Here is a 26,686-nt window from a genome sequence, read left to right as displayed (position 1 = left end):
CAGAGCTTGCCCAATTTCATGTCCATTGAATCGCTGATGCCATCCAACCATCTCATCCTCTGTTGCCCTCTTCTCCTTCTGCCTTCAGTCTTTCCCAGCATCAGAGTCTTTTCCAGTGAGTCAGCTTTTTGCATAGGGTAGCCAAAGAACTGGAGCTTCAGCTTCAGCATCAATCCTTCCAAAAAGTATTCTGGGTTGATTTCCTTCAAGATTGACTGGTTTGATCTCCCTGGTTTCCAGGGGACTCTCAAGAGTCTTCTCTAGCACCGTGGTTCAAAAGCATCAATTGTTCGGCACCCTGCCTTCTTTACTGTTGAGCTCTCACATCCATACATGACTACTGGAAAAGCCATAGCTTTGACTAGATGGACCTTTATCGGCAAAGTGACATCTTTGCTTTTTAACACACTGTCTAGGTTTGTCATAGCTTTCCTGCCAAGAAGCAGTTGTCTTCTACCTTCATGGCCGCAGTCACCATCTGCAGTGATTTTAGAGCCCAGGTGGAATTCTGTTCCTGCTTCCACCTTTTACCCTTCTATTTGCTGTGAAGTGATGGGACTGGATACCATGATCTTGTTAATTTTTTCAATATTGAGTTTTAAGTTGGCTTTTTCACTCTCCTCCTTCACCCGCATCAAGAGCCTCTTTGGTTCCTCTTCTCTTTCAGCCATTAGAATGGTATCATCTGCATATCTGAGGTTGTTGATGTTGCTCCTGGCAGTCTTGATTCCAGCTTGTAACTCATCCAGCTAGCATTTCGCATGATGTGCTCTGCGTATAAGTTAAAGAAACAGGGTGACAATATACAGCCCTGTTGTACTCATTTCTCACTCCTGAACCAGTCAAAACTAAGGCTTATATAAAATATTAGCAGCACAGACCAGTGAAAGTTTCATCCAGGATTTAAATCTAGGTCCTTTTGAATTCAAATCTTGCCTTCTTTCCACTCTGCCATGCTACTTCTCACATCTCTCTCCTATTAGATTAACTTTTTAACATGGAGACATATATCTTCTTCATAATCAAATATTTTTAAACTTCAAGTATTTTTTCTTTTTCATTCTACCCATTTGTTTCTTTGCTCATTCAGCCATCTATTCATTCAGTTGACCGTTCAACAAGCTTTTACTTCTTGTATGTACCAGGTATTGTGATAGTGACTATATAGTGTTCTCTTATAAAAATATAAAATTGAATGATGGCCTTTCAAAATGAGACCTCCTCTACTTTCTCTCCATTCCTTTTTTTCCTTTCTTTTCCTCTCTTCTCTCTCCCTCTCTTTTCTGTTTCTTTTTAAGTCTCCTGCATGCATTATGAATATCACTATGAAAAGAGTCCTTGGAAGAAAAGTTATGACAGCATATTAAAAGACAGCATATTAAAAAGCAGAGACATTACTTTGCCAACAAAGGTCCATCTAGGCAAAGCTATGGTTTTTCCAGTGGTCATGTATGGATGTGAGAGTTGGACTATAAAGAAGGCAGAGTGCCAAAAAATTGATGCTTTTGAACTGTGGTGTTGGAGAAGACTCTTGAGAGTCCCTTGGACTGCAAGGAGATCCAACCAGTCCATCCTAAAGGAAATCAGTCCTGAGTATTCATTGGAAGGACTGATGCTGAAGTGGAAACTCCAATACTCTGGCCACCTGATGCGAAGAACTGACTCATTTGAAAAGGCCCTGATGCTGGGAAAGATTGAAGGCAGGAGGAGAAGGGGACAGCAGAGGATGAGATGGTTGGATGGCATCACTGACTCAATGGACATGAGTTTGAATAAACTCTGGGAGTTGGTAATGGTCAGGGAGGCCTGGTGTGCTGTAGTCCATGGGGGGCAAAGAGTTGGACATGACTGAGTGAATGAACTGATGAAGAGAGTTTCTTGATGTTGTTGGTGTTTTTTTTTTTTTTTTTTTGGTCAAACTTACTGATGTTTTTAACATATGAGACTACTTGTGATGCTATTACTCAGCTGAAAGATGCAAACAGTCTTCTGCAGTTTTCCTCCTGGTAAATGGTATAATAAGCGGTACCAAACCATTTTTCATGGTTTACCCATCCCCTGCGTTTATGTGTGCTAGGCTCTCAGGGATGTCCAGATATATTTCAAAAGCCGAACTTGTGTAGAAGTACTACATCATTCTGGGTCTCTTACTGGGTCTTGCTTGTTTTTCTTCCCCTTCCTGCAGTGAGGAATAGAATTTCTGGAGAAATCATCAATCTACATATATGTCTAGGTTTCCTTTCAGTCACTTGGACTAGCTCAGAATTACAGGGTTGGTTCTAGGACATGTGTGAAAGTGAAGTCGCTCAGTCGTGTCCAACTCTTTGTGACCCCGTGGACTGTAGCCCACCAAACTCCTCCATCCTTGGGATTCTCCAGGCAAGAATACTGGAGTGGATTGCCATTTCCTTCTCCAGGGGATCTTCCCGACCCAGGGATCGAACCCAGGTCTCCCACATTGCAGGCAGAAGCTTTAACCTCTCAGCCACCAGGGATGTGGCTAGTCTCTATGCAGTCATAATGATATATATTTCGCATGCTTTATAAAACAGTTTTGACCATAGATTTATTCCTTTGAATGAGTTACTCAAATATGAGGAAGCTCAAAGGATAACTTTGTTTGCTTTAGAATGGATGGATATATGAGAAAGGGAGTAGTAAGTCTATGTTTGATGAAGAGAAGCAAGTCACAAGATTTCTTATTGCTGAATTCCAGAAGTGAAAATATGTAGCTTTAAACTTTGTTGGCTGTTTACGGTGTTAACTCTGATGATCTTACGAAAATATTATTCAGCCCACTTTTTCTCTAAGGGGTTGCCCAGTTCAGTACAAAGCATATTTATAAGGCTAACAAGACAAAAACCTGTATTTTAAGAAAAATATTTATTTATTTATTTGGCTTTGTCAAGTCTTAGTTGAGGCATGCAGATATTTTCCTCGTGGTTCACAGCTTCTTTAGTTGCAGTGCGCAGGCTCCAGGATGGGGGCTTCAGTAGCTGTGGCACACAGGTTTAGTTCTCTGCAGCATGTGGGAACGTTAGGTCCTTGACCAGGGATTGAACCTGAGTCCCCTGCATTGTAAGGTGGATTCTTAGCCACTGGACCACCAAGGAAATCCCCAAACTTTTATTTTTATCAGCAATAGTGGCGTGATTGTCTAGCCATCTAATACATTGGCTCCTAGCTTTTTTGATTTATGATCTTCTTTGAGAATTTTTCCCTTTGTCAATGTTGTTTCTACTGTGGGGTCTCCTTATAACTATATGAATTTGAAAATCACCTTAAAAAACTGAGGTATAATTGACATATTTTATTTTCAAAGTTTTTATTATTTTAGAAATCATGTTTTCTATTTCCGCCAAAAAAAAGCTATTGAAGTTTTACTGGGCATTGAATTAAATCTAAATAAATTTGGGCAATATTGCCATCTTAACAATATTAAGTCTTTCAATCTGTGAACATAGATGTCTTATTTATTTAGATCTTCTTTCTTTCAGCAATATTTTATGATTTTCAGCATATGAATCTTTTGCCTCCTTGGTTAAATAGGTTCCTAGATATTTATATTTTTCAATGCTATCATAAATGGAATTGTTTCATTAATTTTCTTGGCAGATTGTTGATTTCTAGTGTGTTAAAACACAACTGATTTTGTGTGTCTATCTTGTATCTGACAACTTGCTGAATTCATCTGTTAGCTCTAGGTAGGTGTTTGTAAATTCCTTGGGATTTCGGTATATAGGGTTATTTTATCCATGAATAGATGTAGTTTTATGTATTCTTTTGCAGTTTGGTTGCCTTTTGTTTCTTATCTGATGCTCTGGCTAGAACTTCTAGTATAGTGTTCAGTAGCATTGGGAAAGGAGGCATCCTTGTCCTGTTCCAGATCACAGGGGGAGAGCTTTGTCATTAACCATTGACTATGATGTTAGTTATTAGTTTTTCATAGGTGCCTTTGGTAATGTTGAAGAAGTTCCCATTTGTTTCTAGTTTTGTCAAGAAAGAGAGTTAGATTCTGTTATATAGAATTACTACAGATTTACAACACAAATTTATTATTTTATGGTTCTGTAGGTTAGAAATCTGCCATGAATCTTACAGGCTGAAATCAAAGTTTGGGCAGGACTGTATTCCCTTCCAGAGACTCTCGTGTTTCCTTGCCTTTTCCAGCTTCTAGAGGCCACCTGCATGTCTTCTACCTGGAAAGCCAGCAGTTTTGTATCTGCCTGGTCATTTTGCCATAGTTATATCTCACTCTGATTCTTAGCAAGGAAATGTTGCCTGACTTTAAGAACCCAGGTGATTTGGTTGGGCCCACCTTGATAATTCAGGAAAATTGCTCAGTCTCAAAATTTGTAACCTTAATCGCATTTTGCAAAGTTGTTTAGCCAAGTAAAGTAGTATATTCACAGGTTTCTTTGTTAGGGCACAGACATCTTAGGAGTCCATTAGTCTACCTCCTGTACTTGTGAATTACTTCTAAGTAATATATTTCTAGGGCTTCCCTGGTGGCTCAGATGGTAAAGATCTGCCTGTAGTGCAGGAGACCTGGGTTCAGTCTCTGGGTTGGGAAGATCAAGTGTACTATTTAATATCCTAGCAGTTGAGATTTTTTTCTGATTATCTTTTTGCTTCCGATTTCTAGCTTAATTCCATGGTGTCCAAGGGACTTGTTGAATGATTTTAACTTTTTGAAAATTGTTGAGACTTTCTTTATGGCCAGGTCATACTATTTAATCATTTTAACACAGGGACTTGAAATGGGGATGCTTGATACATTGTGTTATTTGAAGGTTTCATGACACTTTCTATAACATGGCTATCATATTTATGTTTGTCGGACATTTCCCACATTTTAGTAGTCTCTGTAATTTTTGATAATCAGTCATTATGGACTAGTCATAGGAACTTATAATTAAATTGATTTTTGAACTATATGAGGTGTCGTTAAGTTGTTCTCTGATTAATGAAAGCATACCTGCTTTTATTGGCTGTGGGTGAAAAGTTCATGATTAAAGTACAATCTTGGTATAAAATAGTTATCATGAATAAACTTAGATTAATTTAACTTTAACATTGTTTTTGTCTCTAGTAAATTTTTTTTTCTTGGAATCTATTTCAATACATGTTAGTATAGTTATCTACCTCTCTTATGATTAGTTTTTGTATGATACATTTTTCCATTCTTTTTCTTTCAACCTATATTTGTCTGAATAAAAGTGTTTCTCCTGTAGATGGAATGTAGTTAGATTTTTAAAAAAAAATTGGTCTTATAATCTCTACTTTTTGATTGGCATGTTTAATCCATATTCATTTAATGTATTTAATAATATCGGATTTATGTCTGCTGTCTTACTATTTGTTTTCTATATGTGTCATTTCTTTCTGTTTTTACTGCCTCCTCTGTGACTAGATGTATTTCTAGGCTGTCTTTATTATCTTTTTTTTCCCCTAGATTATATCATTTTGACTTTGATCTGACTGATTTTCCATAATAGTTTTTTTTAAAAAATTATTTAATTGAAGGATAATTGCTTTACAGAATTTTGTTGGTTTCTGCTAAACATCAACATGAATCTATACATATGTCCCCTCATTCTTGACCCTCCCTCCCATCTCCCTCCCCATTCTACCCCTCTAGGTTGTTGCAGAGCCCTTGTTGAGTTCCCTGAGTCACACAGCAAATTCCCGTTGGCTATATATTTTACATATGGTAATGGAAGTTTCCACGTTACTCTCTCCATACATCCCACCCTCTCCTTCTTCCCCCCATAATGGTTTTTCTGAAGATTAAAGTAATAAGCCTTTTAACTTAAAACATTTCTGCTGCTGCTTCTGCTAAGTCGCTTCAGTCGTGTCTGACTCTGTGTGACCCCAGGGACAGCAGCCCACCAGGCTCCCCCGTCCCTGGGATTCTCTAGGCAAGAACACTGGAGTGGGTTGCCATTTCCTTTTCCAATGCATGAAAGTGAAAAGTGAAAGTGAAGTCACTCAGCCGTGTCCGACTCCTAGCGACTCCATGGACTGCAGCCCACCAGGCTCCTCCGTCCATGGGATTTTCCAGGCAAGAGTACTGGAGTGGGGTGCCATTGGAGAAAACTACCTTAATTCTAGTGATATAGAGAAACTTTGCGTCAGTAGAGCTTCCTTCCCTTCCTTTTGCTAGTATTTTCATATGTATTGTCTTTATATAAGCCCTACAGTACAGTTTTACAATTATTGATTAAATTTGCTTGTCTTTGAAACCACTTTGGAGAAGAAATGAGAAGAAATATACTTACGCTATCTTTTAAAAATTTTTCCCAAGGCAAGTCTATTAGCAACAAATCCTCTCAGTGTTTCTGTAGGAATGTTTATTTTGTCTTTTTTTATTTTTTGGTTCTGGCTGTGCTGGTCCTCACGGCACACAGAGTTTGTCCAGTTGTGGCACGTAGCGGGTTTTCTCGTTGCAGGATGTGGGCCTCCTGCCCGGCGCAGGGCTCCAAAGCACTTGGATTCAGTAGTTGGGGTGTGCAGGCTTCTCTAGCTGCGGTGTGTGGGTTCTCTAGTTGCAGCGTGTGGGCTCAGTTGCCCCACGGCACGTGGGATCCTAGTTCCCTGCCCAGGGATTGAACACACGTGTCCCACCCTGGAAGGTGGACTCCCAACCACCGGACCACCAGGGAGGTCTCTATTTTGTCTTTATTGTTGAAAGATGGTTTCCCTAGATATTGGATTCTTGTGTGACAGGTTTTTATGCCCTTTTGCAGCATGTTGAATATGCTATGTCACTGCCTTTTGGTTTTCATTTTTCTGATAATAAGTCAGTTGTTAAATTTTGTTGAGATCCCCTAGTACGTGATAAGTAATGTTTATCTTTTGCTACTTTTTTAAGATTTTCTGCTTTGGCTTTTGACAGTTTGGCTATTATGTATTTGGGTGTGAGACTCTTAAGTTTATCCTTGTTGGTATTTGTTGTATCCATGATATTTGTTGATCTTCTTAGATACGAGTCCCTTCAGAGATGGGTTTCCCAAGTGGCGCTAGCGGTGAAGAATCCACCTGCCAGTGCAGGTTAGACATAAGAGACGTTGGTTCAATCCCTGGGTCGGGAAGATCCCCTGGAGAAGGGCATGGCAACTCCAGTATTCGTGCCTGGAGAATAGCACGACCAGGGGAGCCTGGTGGGCTGCAGTCCATAGAGGCACAAGGAGTCAAACACGACTGAAGTGATTTAGCATGCATGCATGCCCTTCAGAGATAGTTTTTACTGACTGCTTCTATTCTGATGATGGGCCATACCTTTCTTGTTTCTTTGCGTGTCTCGTACTTTTTTTTGAAAAGTTGACATTTTAGATAACAGAGCAACTCTTAAGATTCTGCCTCCTCCCTTCCATTTACCTAGGGTTGTTTGTTGTTGTTTGTGGTCAGTCAGTGATTATGTAGAGATGATTCTTAAACTGCCTCAGTTAGTGAGGCTTCTGCCATTTGCTGAGACTGTTGTGTGGGCTGGGGCTTTAAAAATTCAGGTGGTTTATAAGTCTTCCCTGGTTTTACTTTCTGTTTTTGCAGGGTCTCCTGTTCACCAAGAGTGAGTGGGTGGTTGTGACCCTCTGCGATCTCTTCTGTGAATGTGTATAACTTTGAAGATCCCTGTGAATATATGGGAGCTTATCAGAGCACACTATGACTTACCTAGTTTCTCAGATTTCTCTGTTAAATTTTTGTCTTGCCTTTTGTCACTGTTTGCTGTTGATTTTAATAGCCTGGAGCTTTTTCCAGTAGATGTCAGACTAGCCCCCTCCAGCATCAGGAAGACTGTTGATCCCCACATCCCCTATCAGCATTTGGCTAGGGACGGGTAGGAGTAGCTACGTGTTGAAACACCCTTGCTTCTCTGTCGCAGTTCAGTACTTTTTCTTACATACGTATTTCTTAATTTTCTGTTTCTCTGTAGTGTTTCCAGAGTTGTGATTTTTTGATAATTTTGACCGGTTTTGCCTGGGAAGATGTTTTCTCCAGTTCCTCTCTCTCATAATCTGGAAGTCCCACCTTCCATCATTGCTTTTCTAACAACTTTATAATTTCTTCCCTGCCTGCTCTGCTCTTGCTTGATTCTAATTTATTCTTTCTATACCAGTAGCCTGAGTGATCTTTTAAAAATGGTCTAATCATGTCACTTTCTTGCATTAAAATCATTACTTTGAGGACAAAATCCAAAGATATGGCCTCCGAGGCTGTGAGTGATGTGGCTTCTGCCTGCCTCTCCAAGCTCATCTTGAACCACTCCTCTTCACTTCGCCTTCTTTAGCCACAGTGGCCTTCTTTACCTCCCGGCAGGCACCAAGGTCTTTTCCGTGTTAATGCCTTCATGTGAGCTGTGCTGTGTTTGAGTGCCTTCCTGTGCTTCCTCAGTGGATACCTCCTTCTTCATCAGGTCTCAGTTTCAATGACAGTTCCTCAAGGAAGCCTTTCCTTACCTTTGTTTAGACCAGAATAGATTCCTTGAACCTTGTGGTCATTGTACACTGTTTTGTTTCAAGTGTATTTATTTACAATGAAATAATTATTTATTTAGTTATTTGTTGAATTAATGTCTCTTTGTTTACTTGTAGATGTCCTTGAATGCAAGGAATTTTCTTATTCACTATTGTATCTTCTAGCATAGTGGCTTTTCCATAGAAAATTCCCTATAAATATTTTTGAATGAGAGTGCTTCTGTAGATACATGTAAGTGGGCACTTGACCAAGGGGAAGGAGAAGGCTTATAGGAAAGGCTTCTGGAAGAGGTGATAGTTAAGTGAAGTCTTAAAGTATGTATGATGAATAGCCAGTATGCATCAAGGTAGCTTGTGAAAGTGTCAGGTAGGTTTAAAATGACCTCTGCCTGTCCTGTCAGTACTCCACACAGACATTAGTGTATTTATCCCGAAAGGTTGACAATGTGTAGAATGCAGCCATTTGAAATGACGATAATTATATGCATTATTACATTTATGTTTGTTGCTACATAAATAGTGAGAACTCAGTATTGAGAATTTCTGCTAATCTGATCCTAAGTTTGATTTCTAGCTCCAACAAATATACTTCTGTCTTGGTGCCTTTCCAGGTCTTGGTCTTGTGTTTCTATCCCAGCATCCTTGGAACTAGGACTCCGTTCTGTTTTAATTAGACTCAACCCTAAATTGTTTGTAAAGAATCTGCCTGCCATGCGGGAGACCCCAGTTCTATTCCTGGGCTGGGAAGATCCTCTGGAGAAGGGATAGGTTACCCACTCCAGAATTCTTGGGCTTCCCTTGTGGCTCAGCTGGTAAAGAACTCACCTGCAATGTGGGAGACCTGGCTTCAATCCCTGGGTTGGGAAGATCCCCTGGAGAAAGGAAAGGCTACCCTCTCCAGTATTCTGGCCTGGGGAATTCCACGGACTACAGTCCAGGGGGGTCACAAAAGGTTGGACACGACTGAGTGACTTTTACTTTCACTAATTTGTCCAGAATTAGCATTTGACCTAAAACACATGCTTGGCGGCTGGGAAACTGTCATTTGATTTACCCTAATATTTTCCTCATGTTCTTTTTGAGAACAAGGTAGGGATAGACAAACACCTGTACTCTGTTCCAGAAGACACCTGTAGCCTGTCACGGTAGCTGATAGTCAGGGGAAGAATGGGATAATTCGGTTTAGATATATTTGTATTAAAATTAAGAGTTATATAAGTTTGGACCCAGAAGGGCTAATTCTTATATTATCTCTCAGAATTTTCATTGTGAAAATAAGCAGAAAAACCTTGTGTACTAAGAGTTCTTTATTACCACATTTTTTTAATACTGTGGGTTTTAATCATAGAAGTTTTAAAAATTACATTTCTTATTTAAAAAAATATTTATGTATTTATGTATGGCTGTGCTGGGTCTTGATTGCTATGTGTGGCTTTCTCTAGTTGGACAAGCAGGAGCTGCTCTTTGCTGCAGGGCCCCTCACCGAGGTGGCTTCTCATTGCAGAGTATGGGCTCTAGGTGTGTGGCCCTCAGTAGTTGCAGCTCGTGGACTGTAGAGAGCAGGTTCAATAGTTACGGTGTACGGGCTTAGTTGTTCGGTGGCATGTTAGGAATTGAACGCATGTTCACTGCATTAGCAGGTGGATTCCCAGACACTGGATCACAGGGAAATCCCCCAAACTACCTTTTATAAGAAGAGAAGGAACCCCAGAAAATCTTATATTGTTGTGCTTCTTCATTAATTTTAGGTTTTGTTTCCTCTGGAAACAGAATTTAACAGATCACATACCTTGGGCCTAGAAGAACGTCCATTTAAGGATTATTATGAATAATATTGTTAATGTATAGTAATAGTAATGATAATTAAGATGATCTTTCATATAGTTAGAACTCAAGCAGGATGAATTGATTATGAAGCAGTATACTTTGGGCAGGATTTGATTCTTCATTTGTTGGTCTCATGTTGAAGATATGTATATTTGGTGGTCTAGATGGAATGACTATTGCACATTCAGAAAGCAATGCACCTCTAAGTCTGATGTTCAGAAGACTTAGCATACTGTAGTCGATCGGCAAAAAGTGCTGCATTCTCAGGCGGTTACAACTGAAGGAAGAAAGTCCTGTTGAATCATCTGTGGGCATATTATTTCTTGAATTGTTGGCTATTTTGGTAATGACTTTTATGTTTAGAATTTCATGTTTTAATGACAAAAATGTTTACTGGAAATTATAGCTTGGAAAAGAGAGCCACTTTCCTGCTTCTGCAAAAAGCTAGGTAAAGCATCGATGTGGGGTAAAGTAGCTGAGGAGTTTTATATTCAGATTGTATGAAGAGTAAACAGAGCATCTAAAATAACCACTTGCACATTGCAACAAACACATCATCATTTGCTTAAAAAAGAGTTATAATTACAGTTGACGAAGCATGGACACCATAAAAAATGCATTAGTTTGGCTTGACACATTAATTACCTGTTTTTGCAGATGTTTTTATGTATTGTTGTGTGAACAGTTTACAAAATAATTACAGGAAAGTCATATGGAAAATAAACTAAGTGGGTGGTTTCTCGTCTAAATATTTTCATTCATGTGAATCTGTGAGGCACAGCTGCTCTACAGCAAAAGCAGTGAGATAGATGAGGATTCTCGAAGGGCTTTTTTATTGTATTAGATGGTCTCTGTCATCAGTATCACCACATTTTTATATCTTTAGCAACACAATTTAAAACATTAAAATGAGAGGGTTGGTTTAATCCCTGTGATTATTAGGGGGGAAAAAAAGGAAAGAACCTTGATTCTGATCAGAAGAATTGTAGATATCCATGAGTATTTTAAAATAAACCAAACAGAACTAGAATACCCTAGGTGGAAAAACTACTACTACTATTTTAATTCTGGCAGGTTGTTAGGCACTTGGGCAAGGAGTTAATCATTATTTTGTTATTATTTGAGTTACGTACTTTTATATAACTTAGAGCTTCAGCTGTATCTTAAACATTGAGCTGTTAATAAATTGCATGGAAGTTCAGCCTATTTATTCCCTTTTAGGGAGTATTAAAAATGTAACTCTGCTTTTTCTCAGAAGATTACACTGTGTTTCTGTTTGTGGTCTCAAAGTGTGTTTATTTGAAAAATAACCAGATCACTGTGCAGACATATCATACTTTTATAAACTGTTAGAAACACATTTTCCAAAATTGTCAAACAATAAAGAGTTCATAGACTTCACAGTGATTTATAATTACTTAGAATATCTGTGTTATATTTTCCTCACTGATAGTTATAATGTAAAATTAGACCAAATACAGATTCTCTCTTTAGTTCAGCCATGCCCCTTCTATGCTATATTCCTTTGTATTCCTTTTATATACACAGATGATAAAGATGATAATTATACGCATGTCTGAAATGCATTTTATGTGACTATTATGAAAGGCACTAAGTTATAATTGGATCATCTCTAGGCGGGAAGGTATTGTTATCAGACTGTGAACTATTGGTGCAAAATCATTTACTTACTTTTCCATTCATTTGTTTAAAAAAATTTTATTGATAGTCTTCTATATGTAATGTTCAATGATAACACTGAAATGACTATAAACATTGAGATGACTTTCTGGAACATAATATATGGTTAGTGACTAGTAGATATCTTTCCTTCTGAAAGGGGTAGGAGGAGCAGGAATAAGTGATATGGAGAACTTTTTCACTTTGATGGCTTACTTAAAGAAAGCCAGTTGCTAGGAGGATTTTCATTGTTCTCTTGAAATGGGCTTTACATGTGATATATTCTGGGAGTATTGCTTTACACATATTTTGAACTGTTTGAATGTGGCGATATGTATATCTTTACCTTAGATCAGTCTGAAGAAAGATGGGATAGCATCTGTTCTAATTCTAGTATGCACCAAGTCAATCGAATTTTTAAGGTTAAAGTGAAAGTGTGTCATGTCCAACTGTTTATGACAGCAAGGACTGCAGCCCTCCAGGTACCTCTGTCCATGGGATTCTTAGGCAAGAATACTGGAGTGGGTTGCCATTCCCTTCTCCATGGGATCTTCCTGACTTAGGGATAGAACCTGGGTCTCCTGCATTGCATGCAGATTCTTTACCTCCTGAGCCACCAGGGGGATGCATTAAAAGAGTCTGTGAAGCTTCTAGAATTGAGAAGAATTTACAGATTATAGTCAATATTTCTGTTTATCATTTTATATCATCTAAGGGGAAAAAATGTGATTCCATATCATGACATCAAGAAAACAGTTGTTGAACTGAATCTTCATAGATTTGCTACTTCTTTTAAGATGTCTCCTATAGGCAGTGAAAAAATGAGTAAAAGCTTTTGTATGGCTTGGGGGACTTTGCATATTTATCTGTGTGGCAGATTAAAAAACTCCTAAGTGTATGTGGAGTTTGATTTCCGAATTTTCTTCTATCTTATTTTATTCCATCTTTTAAGAGAAAGTTTTAACTCCTTGGTTTTAATTCTTTATTCCCTTTTCCTTCAATGTATCTATAGCTTCTTTTAATCGTTTTATCTTAATCTTTTAGAAGTCATTTAATTAGAACATAATCCTTAGGGGATTATCATCATCTGGAACATTTAGGGGGTTGTTTGTTTACTTACTTTCTTACTTAGAAGAGTTTATTGTCAGAAAGAGAATGTCCAGGTAATATTCTTTTGAAGGAATTGAATGATTTGTCTTTTGAATTTTCATCTTTAAAATAAAAATAAGGATTATTTTGAGTGAGGTCTCTTTCCTTTGGGGTCAAAGGTTGTTTTTTTACTTTTGTTTTTTGGCTCTGCTAGTTTTTTGTTGTGGTGCATGGGCTGAGTTGCCACCTGGCATGTGGGGATCTTAGTTCCCCGACCAGGGATTGAACTCGTGTCCCCTGCATTGGAAGGCAGATTCTTAGCCACTGGACCACCAGGGAAGTCCCAAAAGGGTTTATTATGCATATTATCTCACTGGTCCTAACTGGGAGATTCCAGATCTGTTGGTTAAGATTCCAATCCTTGGGAAAGTTGAAATCTAAATTACAGTTAGATTTGGTATTAAGTCTTGGTTTGGTGATATGGGTTTAGCACAAGTGACTCCATTCTGGACCTGTTGTTTCTTTTTTTCTAAACAATTCTCCCCTTTTGATCAAACCCTTAGCTTAACTGAGAAATGTGATCAAAGTTTAAGGTTCAATATAATGTACCAGGGAGATTATTATGATTATAATAATCAAAAGCAGGATAATTCCCAGTATTTGGAGTGAATATTGGAACCATGGTCCCCAGGATCCAAATTAATCGAGACCAAATAAATCAAAGAACAACCCTCCTGAAGGAGTCACCTTTTAACCAAGTGGCTTGCTCAGCGATCTTATGTAATTGTTTCGGCTTCCCCCGAAGTGTTAATCTAGGCACAGCAGGTTGTACTGGCCACAGCACCTCCCTGCTCAGCTAAAAGATAATTAAGGGCTATTCTATTTTGAGGAACAATTCTGGCTGAAGAGTCTGAGGAGTTTTTTGGGGACAGCTGTTGTTTTAGCAGGGGATTCTTGAATATCTTCAAGAACTAAGGAGAATTTTAAAATCACATTCTCAGTTACATTTGCTCCTCACCAGGAAGGCATGGCGTTGCCAAAGGAAGTGAATTCTGAGTCATGAACACCTCCTGGTAGGTCTTTTCGAACTTTCTGGTGTAAATCTATGGGAGTTAACCAATGAGGTGACTAGTTCATTCGTGGAAACTTAGGGGTACTGTTAGATAACCTAAGAGGCATCACGTAGTCGTATGCCAGCCATCTAGGCATTCATGGGCCCAAGGAGAATTATAGCCACCACAAACAAAGACAAACCCTGTCGGGGCACAAACCATTCCTGTTAAAGTGATGCTGCTAATGGATCATTCACAGGGATTGCTGTTTTTAGTGTTCAAGCCAGGAGTCAATTAGGATTTCAGTGCATATGGAAAGAAAATCTTTTAGTCTGAAATAAAGAGGCACCCACCTTGCAAAGATGGGTGCTGCTAGTGAGATTTCCTAGTGAGTGGGGGCAGATTCATGTAGATTATCATGGGAATGTGGGGGTGCAAATGACCTAAAATTATGTGGGTGATTGTGTCTAACTGGGTAAGTATTATAATTGGAGAAAGATAAAAACAGTATTTGAAATTCTGACCACAAGAGTTGAAGTTGGTAAGAGATTTCTAGGTTGAGGGGGTGGTGTTGATCATAGTTCCCATTGGCATTGGGATAGAAGAGAAACTGGTCACAGGGAGGACCAGGAGACCTCTGCTGCTGCTGCTAAGTCACTTCAGTCGTGTCGGACTCTGTGTGACCCCATAGACGGCAGCCCACCAGGCTCCCCCATCCCTGGGATTCTCCAGGCAAGAACACTGGAGTGGGTTGCCATCTCCTTCTCCAATGCATGAAAGTGAAAAGTGAAAGTGAAGTCGCTCAGTCGTGTCTGACTCTTCAGCGACCCCATGGACTGCAGCCCACCAGGCTCCTCCATCCATGGGATTTGCCAGGCAAGAGTACTGGAGTAGGGTGCCATCGCCTTCTCCCAGGAGACCTCTGCTGCTGCTGCTAAGTCACTCCAGTCGTGTCCAACTCTGTGTGACCCCATAGACGGCAGCCACCAGGCTCCCCCATCCCTGGGATTCTCCAGGCAAGAACACTGGAGTGGGTTGCCATTTCCTTCTCCAATGCAGGAAAGTGAAAAGTGAAAGTGAAGTCGCTCAGTCGTGTCCGACTCTTCGAGACCCCATGGACTGCAGCCTACCAGGCTCCTCCATCCATGGGATTTTCCAGGCAAGAGTACTGGAGTGGGGTGCTATTGCCTTCTCCAGGAGAGCTCTAGTGTTGGGTATATCAGAATCTTTAGAGACAAACCCAGCAGGCTGAGATGTTACCCTACTTAGTACTGGACTGAGAGATATGTAAATGTCTTTCCAATTCCAGAGTAAAGGAAAGAAAGAGAAGAATAAAGGATTTCATGTTTTGTCTTGATCTGCCCGTCATATGGGCCCATCTGCCCATAACACATCATGGGCAGAAGCAATCTACCCTGATATCAGCTACTGCTCTCCCTTGAGCGTTTGGTTCAAAGGTCCTTCGTGCCTGTCCAGGACCAGATGTCAGGTGGAGCCATCTTCAGCTGTGAGACACATATCCATGGCTCAAGTGCCTGAAGTCTGACTGCCATCTGGGCAGGGAAGAGGACCTGGTTATTATAGTCCCTTCCAAGAAGATTCAAGGGCAGTCTTTGTTTTTGATAATTTTAAATTAGAAGGGTCAGAGAAAATTAGAAATGTTAGTTTGGAAAGTTGTAGCCAGATATTTGAGGAAACTAGAAAAATTTAGGATCTAGTTCAGTTGCTAGGTGTATCACAAAACCTCAAAAACAGTCGATAGAGTTTAGACTCTAAAATAGACAAAAGTCTAGGCATAATTTTTCTCCATACAATTATCTCCACTTCTCTTTTTTAAGGATAATTACAGTAAAACTAATTAGTTTGCATTAGACTGGCTTGATTACACAAATGCAGCAAGAATAGTGATTGATTGTATAAGTTCTTTTTTTGTGTGTGTGTGTGTAAGTTCTTTTTAAGACTGCTTTGGTGGAAATTTTCATAAGGGGTCTCAGACTGAACTCTTAAAATCCTTTGAGACTAGGAAGCCATTCTAAGAATCATCACTAGATTTTCCTTGTAGTACCTACAGTCTGAGTGAACTCTCTTCAAGGTTGCTGGGTCTGCCAGGAGGTGGAACCTTCCATACTCATCTGGTAAGATTGATGGTAAACGTGTTAAGTAAGGCACGAGGCCAGTTTTTCCAAGTTGTCTGGTCATATCTGGGTCTATACACATTTCTCTCAAATATGACATTCTGTTTAAAGCCTTTGTGATATAGCCAGTGTTTCTAATTGTGTTCTGGTGTAAAGAGAACATTCTTATTGCACTTATGCAAATAATGAAATTTATTGCAATGGAAAGAATACTCAAGAGTTTCTGAATTTTGGTGAGATCAGGTAAGGAGAATGTTTCACTTGAGTTCACAAATGTTTATTACCAAATTGCTAAAAGCTTTTAAGAGAAAAGAGGATTTCCTTAAGCCTAGAAAAACAAAACACAAAAGAAAGAACCAGCAATGTTTTAAACAAAAAAATCATAAAAAATTATACGAATCTTTATCAGTTCATTCAGTCCTATGCAGTTTTTGATCTTCATCTTTTGTTAGCAGTTTTATGAATCTGGTTTTTCCTTAGAGTTCCATAAATTCTTACCCAGTTGTTATTATGATCTGAAAGTTAACATAAACTTGTATCCTAGAGTACCTGTCAGAATGCTTTTTAGAAATTTCTCTGAAGAAAGAACACTTTTTAGGAACGCTTTAGGAAAAACCTCGGAGTAAAGCAATAACTGTCTGTAAATGTCAAAAGACTTAAAATGCCATGGTTAAAGATCTGATTAGAGTTCATTACAGTGTAGTTGACAGGGAAATTTGGTTATTTCTATGATACATAACACTCTAAGACAGTAACTAGAATTATGACTGATAACATTATCAGAGTTATTATTGTATTACTATTATAAATAAAATATCACTGTGTATTATAATGTTTTATCACAACATTACCAGATACTAACATATATCAGATTTCTAGGAACTTCATATATTTTTAAAAGTACTTACATCCTATATAAATACAACATAAACTTAGTATTTTTATTTCTCAATGCTTCTTCACATTGCTTCTAACATATCAAATAAGTGTAGTTAATTTAACATCTATCTTTTTATGAGAAGAGAGAACGAAATCTTTTGCAATATGCTTGGGGCCCTCTAAAAAACATCCCAAAGTTAGTTTGAGGTCAGAAAGACTTCTTTTAGAATTTGATTTTTGGGAAGTTTGTCAAAAATATTAAAAGGTTTAAAAATACTTGGTCACATAGGGTCATAGGAAACCGCGAAACAGTACTTATGTATTTAACTAAAGTGGCAAAGACTTTACAGGCAAATATAGATTACGTAGTTCTGAGTGAAAATTAGCTCTTTTAATATTGACAGGACTAGGTTTAAGAGATCAAAGGTCTGATATAGACAGCAGGAACATAGGTGCTTATTTTGACAAAGCAAAGATCTTTGTGTCCCCCACCTCCTCCCTGGCAGATTGTTCAAAAGGTAAAGAAAAACCTTTTATAATCTCTGATTGTGAAAAGCAGACCAACAGTCTAAGAAAGCTTTGTCCCTTTCAACAGGGAGAAAGTCAAATTCTAATTTTATACCAGCTTACTTTTGATGTTAAAACTCACTTAATCAGACTCATTCCCATCTTAGCCAGTCCTGATAACACATAAAATTCCTTTTCCTTTATTATTTCTAGTAGTTTTAATGATTAATATGAGAATTCTTAACCCTTATAAACCTTGTTTTTAAACTTGTTTAGAAAACTTGTTTCTAGTGAAAACTGGGAAGTGAGCAATTATGAACTATCTTTCGCATTAGCATTCTGTGGATTGGCAGATTCTTAAATATTTTTAAAATTTCTAGAAATGTGTTTTCTTATAGTTTCTCAGTGTGGCAAAAACAAGCTTATTAAGAGAACAAAATGCCTTTAATTCCTCTATGAAAGAAAACAAAAATTAAATAAACTTGTGTTCAGTAATTAATATTTCAGTGCTCCACCTTGTTTGGAAATGATCTAGATATTTAATGCCTATCGTTTAACTTAGTGGAATTTCAGGTTACTGTAAAGACTTGGAGACACTATTAGATGGTTCACCTACAAACTTTTTATCCTCCTTACATCTATTTTATTTACTTGTTTTTAACAATTATGCTTAGACTGCCCACAAAAGCTTCATGAAACATTAGACAATGTCAGTGTTCATTCTAAGCCATTTTTCTTGCTGACAAAATTTGTAATAGATAACATGAACTTATGTGATATTTAGTGAGCCTGGGTTGAATGAAAGGTGTATACTTTCATTATTTTTAATATCAATAACTTTAAAGATGTGTCTGTCTGTTTTAATGAAATCAACAAACTTAAAACAAGCTTATTTACTCAATGTTATCTCAGATCATGTGAACCTCAAAAGCATTGGGGTTAATTTTTCTTATTTTTTAAAGAATTTTATGAATACATGAAGTGTTTAATTTTTTGTAAGCCAATTAAATAGAGCTCTTCTATAAATTCATTTTGGCTGTACAATCCAGAGTAGAAAATATATCTGTAACTCAGGTATAGGCACATGGGAATGTATAGGCAGGCACGAACAGGGACTGCATAGCTTCTCTACACTTAAGATTTCTCAGTAGCTCAAGTTCCAAATGACCTACCCCCAGCTCCTCTTTCCTGTGTTTTTTTTACTAATAAGAATTACCTCTCTGAAGTTTGTACGTTAATATTTACATCCCAAAGACATAAGAAAAAAATGCAAGTTATAAGACTTTTAAGTAAATAAGGGAGGTTATATGACTAGAAGAAGGAATAGGTGAATTTTGGATTGCCTTGAGCTGCATTTCTAGTCTTGCAAAGATTTATAGGATAAGGACAGTTGCTCTCAATTACTCAAGGAATTGGGTGGTTACTTAAATGACATCATAGGTTGATCCACCCGTAAGTCCTTTCAAGGGCTTTAGAAGGTTTTTCTTTGCGCTGGGTATATTATTTTAGTTTAGGGGAGAAGGCCTTAAAAAGTTCTTACCAGGCTCTGTATATCAGCTTCCAAGTTGGCCAACTTTTGACCACAGAACTGCTTAAAATTTTAAAAATACAATCTTACCAGTTTTCAGCTTGAATAAACAGTAAATATTTCTGACAGTGTTGAACAACCCTTTGGACTTAAGAGGCATCCTGTAATGGGATTAAAAACACATTTTTCTCTTTATTGGGTACTACAGACAGAGATCCAGAAGAATTATAATAATTCTTACCCTTAGCTAACTTCTGCCAGTTTATTTCCAAGATCCTGGCTGCAGGTTCTAAGTGGGGTTTAAGTGGAAAGAATGTATCTCTGATGTTTACCAGAATTTGTCAAGGTTTTAAAATTAGTTTTTGATTTTAGCTTCCCCTTGGTTGTTTAAGGGAATGATGTAGCAGCTTAGCAGAAAATCCTCAGTCTCATTATGTCTGAGAGGGGTCTTTACAGGGTCCTTCTTTCAGAGCTATATGGGGGTACCTTTAAGGCCATTAACCTCATAGACTTTTGCTTATGGCCCTGTAGTCTCTTCAGAGTAGAAGGACAGTTCAAACAGAGGACTACTAGAGTGAGTACTAGATAAAGGTAGATAGGGGGCAGTAGGAGTGGTGTCTGTCTTACAGTCCTTTGTTTTAGATACCTCTTGTGTCTTTACTTTTTTATTAGTTTTTTGTAATGAAACTTTAAAGTTCTTTTTGGCATTTTGAAGCCTTTGGAAGCTCTGCATACCAATTAAAATATGTATCCCCTTCTGTTTGTAATTTAATTGGGGCACTCTTAAGTGTGCATCTCAAGTGAATGATCTTGTCTAGTTGCAAAGCTCCCCATAATGGCCATCATAATTCTAGGTTGTTTTTAGTTAGATTTTTGCCACTTTTGTAGATTTCCAGGATTATAGTTGTTAGACATAGGTTTGCTTAACTCTGGATTTTAAAGATTCCGTTATTATTTTTATTATTTTAGTTAAGCCTTTTGGTCTCTTGGAATCAAACTGATACCTAAGAGGGGTGAGTCACTGTATTGGGGATTATGTAGTGTTTTACCGTCTACCTCTGTGTGTGGAAATTTTCTTAAGGTTAGAAGATGATATCCCATTCTGTGACCAGCTTATCCTAATTCGGGAGTTTTTGAGTTAGGTGGTAGTTGCGCTAACAGATCTTAAATCCTTAATCCTTAACCATAAATGTTGAGGCTGTTTTGAATTCTGGGATATTATTAGCATTTAGCCTTTATCTACATAAAATAAGACCCCCGCCCCCACCATGTACCTTCAGGTAACTAAGTTCCAGCCAAGAAGAGGCCTTGTGTGTACCACACCAATGCCCCAATGTGGGACCTTAGACTGGGGAAAGGATTAAACCAGCAGATCTCAATAAATGAGGGCGGTGGACGGGGGGCTCCACATAAATAGGGAACTGCACATTACCGCGAACAGTTCCTAAGTGGATCCTGGGACAGAGTTAAGGGTTGAGGGTTCTGCTCAAAAACCTGGGAACTACAATCCATAATAAAGCGAGGGATTTGAGTTCCAGGCAGAAGTGCCCATCAGCTTAAGGTGTCTTGCTCTGTAAAGGAAAGCCAATCAGACGTGGAGCTTGATGCAGAGAGAAAGGAGCTTGGTGTTTACAGAAACTTACCCCTGGTCCTTGAAAATAGCAAGAAAGACAGCAACCGCAAAAAGGGCTCCACAGGTTCCAAACCTGTGTGTCAGAATGCCATCAGAAGTTTGTTCACTTTGGATCCCAGCACTGACACCCTATCTATTAAAAGGATCCAGCCTAGTAAGTTTGAAGATCTAGTTGGCTTTTTTAGTTGATTCATGAACCAGGCAGCCTCCCATCCAGCAAGGAGAAAGGAGCTCCAGGGAACTCCAGAAAGGGAAAGGTTGTTAAAGCCAGAGAGGGGCTGGGACAAGGAAGTTGTAAACAGAAAAGAACTATTTGAGCAAGGCACCTTCCTTTGGGAGACAAAAATACTTATTGGCCAGTTACCTCCCTGGTGCTGACCAGGAAACTCCAGACTGACTGGTTAAGATTCCAGTCCCGGGGAAGTTTGAAACTACAGTTAGGTTAGGTATTAAGTCTTGGTTTGGTGACATGGGCTTAGCTCAGGTGGCTCCATTTTGGGCTGCTTGTTTCTTTAAGGACAGAAAAACGGCAAAACAACATTGAAAGCAATTATAATCGAGGCAGTGCCTGGGTGTGAATGTTATTGTGACTATTGCTTTTACTATTCTTTGGTGACTCTTTGAACTTCTAGGGTTCACATGACACTGAGTTTAGAAAAAACATTAATAGAAGATTGGTTAAATGCAAATGGGAAGCAGATTTCCTTTCTCAACCAGGTTTGTGTTATTCATGGAAAGGCTGCTGGCTCCATGTTTGTGGATTTTGTATAGAACCATACATTACAGTTCTTCTCAAGGTTGCCTTTTGTTGTCAGAACACTTAGCATAAGTCAGAAATGGTAGGCTTTCCCTGAAAAGAACAAAAAACCCATTAAATATAATAAATCAGCACTTAAAAAAAAAAACAACAAATTCTCACCACCAAGGCCATCTCAAATAGGCGTATTCTTTTATGTGACTGAAGTTGTTTAAAAGAGAATCACTAACAAACAAAAACTTACTGCAGCAAACCCAGGTTGATTTGGATGTTCTTTCTAAAGTGATAAATTTGAATGCAAACCAGGCACCCTTGACCAAGAGTAATGTGGCATAGAGCCTGGTGGACAGTGTGGAGTAGAGGAGTAGAGATCAAAATATAAGATGTGATTAAGTACAGTCTTATATGGGAATTAAATTCTGAGCATGTGGAGACGATCAAGTATGATCAAAATGCTCTTAAAAATCCCCTAAAATTTCCCATAAAGTACAAATGTAGACACACTGGCTTTCAAGAAGTCCAACATGGGGCTTCCCGGGTGGCTCAGTGGTGGGGAGTCTGCCTGCCAACGCAGGAGACGCAGGTTTGATCCCACATGCTGCGGAGCTGCCCCGCCTGTCACCACATCTACCGAGCCTATGCCCCTGAGCCTGTGCTCCTCAACGGGGGAAACCACCCCAAAGAGAAGCCTATGCAGTACAACTGGGGAGTGGCCCCTGCTCCCTGCAATTAGAGAAGAGCCCGTGCGGCAGTGAGGATCCAGCACAGCCAAAAATGAATACATAAAATTATTGTAAAAAGTTCAACATGGTCAGTTCTTCCTTTAGCATTGCTTTTCTTCTGTTGAATCAGTGATGAGGCATTAGCTATATTCTTTTTTAGTGTCTAAGGGTAGAAAAACAGAACTGGAAGAATTCACTTTTCTAGTTCCTGAAACTGATTTTCATTATTTCTGTGAGTAAAAATGCCCTTTTTTAAAAACGGATAAATGAGTGGCCTTTAATCGGAGAAGGCAATGGCACCCCACTCCAGTACTCTTGCCTGGAAAATCCCATGGACGGAGGAGCCTCGTAGGCTCCAGTCCATGGGGTCGCTAAGAGTCGGGCACGACTGAGCGACTTCACTTTCGCTTTTGTTTTCCAAAGAAATCCTTGGGTAAGAAGAATGTTTGAGAGCCCAGTTTTTCTCCTAGAGGCCCATTCTCTTTTACATGGTGTGAAATTTATATGCCTCTTCATGGCTGTGATTTTACCGTGTGCTGTCTGATTCCTTCAGTCTCTTTGCTTCTCTCTGACTCAGGCTCCTGCCTCAACTCCTTACATTTATTTTCTCCTCATCTTTGTGCCCTTACTCACTTGTATTGTGCTTGCCCTGTGCTCTGTATTCTTCTTGTTCTACTCAATGATCTAATTCAGATTCAATTATGTGAAGCGTGGTAGCATACGACCTGGTTTAGATTTAAGTTCTTAAATTAACTTTGTGATGGAGAAAGGCATTTCCCATCTCCAAGCCTCCATTTCCTTTGTTAAAAAAAGAAGGTAATACCGTAGATGAATTTACTGTTGTGATCAAGGAGTGGCCAGATGGTGATAGCCTCTTGGGTAAATAAGAATTTCACAATTCTATTATCTGTAGATGAATGAGAATTTCACAATTCTATTATCTGTAGATGAATGAGAATTTCACAATTCTATTATCTGTAGATGGTACCTTCTATAAAAACTTCTCTGAGGAAGCTGAGTGAGAGTTGGTGCTCTGGGATAGGCTAGGCAGGCCAGTGCTTCTAAAATTGTCAATGACAACTTAAAAAAAATACTTATTTGGCTGAACAGGGTCTTGGTTGCAGCCCACAGGGGCTTTGATCTGAATTCCCTGTGGCATGTGGGATCTTTTTCATTGCAGTATGCACATTCTTTGTTGTGGTATTTGGGATCTAGTTCCCCGACCAAGGATCGAACCTGGGCCCCCTGTAATGGGAGTTGGGAGTCTTATCTACTGAACCACCAGGGAAGTCCCTCAATAACAACTACAAAATTTCTGCTCATTTCTATTGAGCTACACTTTCTTCTTTCACACGTTCTGTAATCACCCTGATTCTATCCTCTCTCTTGATTTGAGGTAAAGAAATATGAGTTGACTGAATATATACAAAACGTCTTTTACTGGACACCAGAACTTTTTGACCTAACAGTTGTTAAAGAAATAACAGAAGCAGCTTTTCTGTCTTGACTGCCAAAGCACAGTGGAAATTCTGAATGATCAACAGAAATGTAGAGAACTTACTGAAGGTATTGGTTTATTTCTAGGTAGCATGTTAAATATGGATCCATTTTTAAAAGCATTTATAGATAGATTACTGAAGAAATAATAGTCGCATGACCTAGTGTGGGGTTAGCAGTTAAATTCCAGGTAGCCTGGTTGCCCTGAAAAATAATCATAAGCTTTGTGTGTGTCTTAAAAGGAAGATTAAGAAATTAAGGTTAGATTCAAAAGTTTTGATCAAGTAAAATCCGTTTAAAGTCACATTTATAAATAATGTGATTAGTTGGACTTATTCTGGAAATCGATAGATTGATCTTTTCTTTCTGGGACTCACAGACCTCAGCAAGGATCCTGCAGCCACAGTCTGCAAGAGGTGGTTTTCATCCTGGGCGGCTGCTGTTGATCGGCAGTGCTTGTGACCTACTTTTAAGGGGCTGATAAGGAAGGAGTCCTAGTATGTATATTTAAGGTTACATTTAAAAAGGCTTCCAGTATTTCCATCACTTCATTGTTGTTTCCATGGAAGCGGAACCACTATCATCAGCAGGAGTCCATTTCAACTGCTAGTTTCCGGTTCTTTTTTCTCTGTTACTATGGTGACTGCCTAGAAAGCGACAGAAATACCAAAAGTTTAAAAAGCAGCAATTTGATTACAAAATAGAGTTTTAGCTCTAGCTTTAAATAGGTGTTTTATAGTCTTGACATTTTTGAATTTCAGGTTACTTTGTGAGAAAGTTAATTTTTTTTTCTTTTGAAAAAAAGAATATTTTGAAGTTTTATTAGAGGTTAATTACACTGAAGGTTTCCCAGGTGGCACAGTGCTAAAGAATCTGCCTGTGAATGCAAGAGACAGACACAAGAGGTTCAATCCCCGGTCGGGAAGATTTCCCTGGAGGAGGAAATAGCAACCCACTCCAGTATTCTTGCCTGGGAAATCCCATGGACAGAGGAGCCTGGTGGGCCAAAGTCCATGGGGTCACAAAGAGTTGGGCATGATTGAGTGACCGAACAACGACAACCATAAAGGAGAGAAGAGATGGAATTGTAAGGTAAGAGCTGTGAAAGGAAAGATATTCAAGCAAAATTGCAATCCAGGCTTTGTTGCAGTTTTTCTTTGAGGTCTGTATTCAGTTAGGGTTCTTTGGTTTACATGTGATACAGTCCACTTCCTTAGGATTGTAGGTCCAGCTAAAATCAGGGGCCCCAGTCACATTAGAGTTTCTTTTTTTGTCTCTCATATTTGCATCTGTCAAGTTCCTTCTTGTAGGTTTTTTTTTTTTTCTTCTTTGACAGAAACGATGGCTGTTGGCAGTCCCACTCATCTTATTTCCAGCATCAGTTACACAGAGGATTGGTCCAGTTTGTGTTGGGTCAAATTCTCCCTTCTCCAGCTGTGGCCAGGAGGGTGGGGTTCTGATTGGCTCTGCTGTAACAGGGAGGCTCACCCTTGGCTAACAAGTAGTGATTGGAGGGGCTGAGATCTGAAAAAAGGTAGAAGCTTTCTTTCAAACCATGTTAAGGGTTGAATGAACACAAGATGGAATCAAGATTGCCAGGAGAAGTATCAGTAATCTCAGATATGCAGATGACACCACCCTTATGGCAGAAAGTGAAGAACTAAAGAGCCTCTTGATGAAAGGGAAAGAGGAGAGTGAAGAAGTTGGCTTAAAGCTCAACATTCAGAAAATGAAGATCATGGCATCTGGTCCCATCACTTCATGACAAATAGATGGGGAAACAGTGGAAACAGTGACAGAATTTATTTTGGGGGGCTCCAAAATCACTGCAGATGGTGGCTGCAGCCATGAAATTAAAAGATGCTTACTCCTTGGAAGGAAAGTTATGACTAACCTAGACAGTATATTAAAAAGCAGAGACATTACTTTGCCAACAAAGGTCCCTCTAGTTAAAGCTAGTAGTCATGCATGGATGTGAGAGTTGGACTATAAAGAAAGCTGAGCGCCAAAGAAATGGTGCTTTTGAACTGTGGTGTTGGAGAAGACTCTTGAGAGTCCCTTGGACTGCAAGGAGAGCCAACTAGTCCATCCTAAAGGATATCAGTCCTGAATATTGGAAGGACTGATGCTGAAGCTGAAACTCCATTACTTTGGCCACCTGATGCAAAGAACTGAATCATTTGAAAAGACCTTGATACTGGGAAAGATTGAAGGCGGAAGGAGAGAGGGATGACAGAGGTTCAGATGGTTGGATGGCATCACTGACTCAATGGACATGAGTTTGAGTAGACTCCGGGAGTTGGTGATGGACAGCGAGGCCTGGTGTGCTGTGGTCCAAGGCGTTGCGAAGAGTTGGACATGACTGAGCGACTGAACTGAACTAAGAGTTGGTAGTGGTTGGCAGGAGATGGAGGGGTCTGAAGGGGAGGAGAAAAGGACATTTCCCAGAAGAAGTAGATGTTATTTCAGGCAGAAAGTCTTTTGGGGGAAAATATCTGCTTTATTGTAATTCAGTTCACTTCTAATTCAGCAAACTAGGTGACATTATTGCATAGGATTTGGTTTTGAAAGGAAAACCAAGATTGAAAACTTTAATAATTTATTGCTTTCTTTACTACTGGATCTGTTGTAGTACCTTTTATGTATTTTGTCTCCTTTAATCTCTGTAGTCATTTGAGGTATGTATTTCCATTTTAGAGAATGAGGAAGAGGTTCAGAGTTGAAATGGCTTATCATTGGACACATGACTAATGAGAGGCAGGGCCAGAATTCAGATAACCAGGGTTTCTGGGATGTAATCCAGGGTACTTTCCACTGTGTGATACTTAAAACAGCTTCATTCAGAAGGTGCCTAGGGTGAATTATAAAAACAGTACTGTGTATTATGAAGTGCTTTGATAAAA

At 39.0% G+C, this 26,686-nt stretch overlaps 1 protein-coding gene and 1 long non-coding RNA gene across 8 annotated transcripts in view; one reads left to right on the top strand and one right to left on the bottom strand.

The window, feature by feature from the left end:
• RPS6KC1 (ribosomal protein S6 kinase C1) overlaps positions 1–26,686 on the top strand; it is a 204,089-nt gene that overhangs the window by 86,744 nt on the left and 90,659 nt on the right. The gene's annotated exons all lie outside the window — the stretch shown is intronic.
• On the bottom strand, positions 21,376–24,591 carry LOC112441862 (uncharacterized). The gene is made up of 2 exons (XR_003029793.2): positions 24,165–24,591; positions 21,376–21,657 (listed from the first exon to the last, which is right to left on the bottom strand). It is a non-coding gene; the product is annotated as an uncharacterized lncRNA (long non-coding RNA).

This window comes from Bos taurus, chromosome 16 (genome assembly GCF_002263795.3).
Source record: "Bos taurus isolate L1 Dominette 01449 registration number 42190680 breed Hereford chromosome 16, ARS-UCD2.0, whole genome shotgun sequence".
NCBI classification, from domain to species: Eukaryota; Metazoa; Chordata; class Mammalia; order Artiodactyla; family Bovidae; genus Bos; species Bos taurus.
This window is presented reverse-complemented; position numbering and strand designations above follow the sequence as displayed.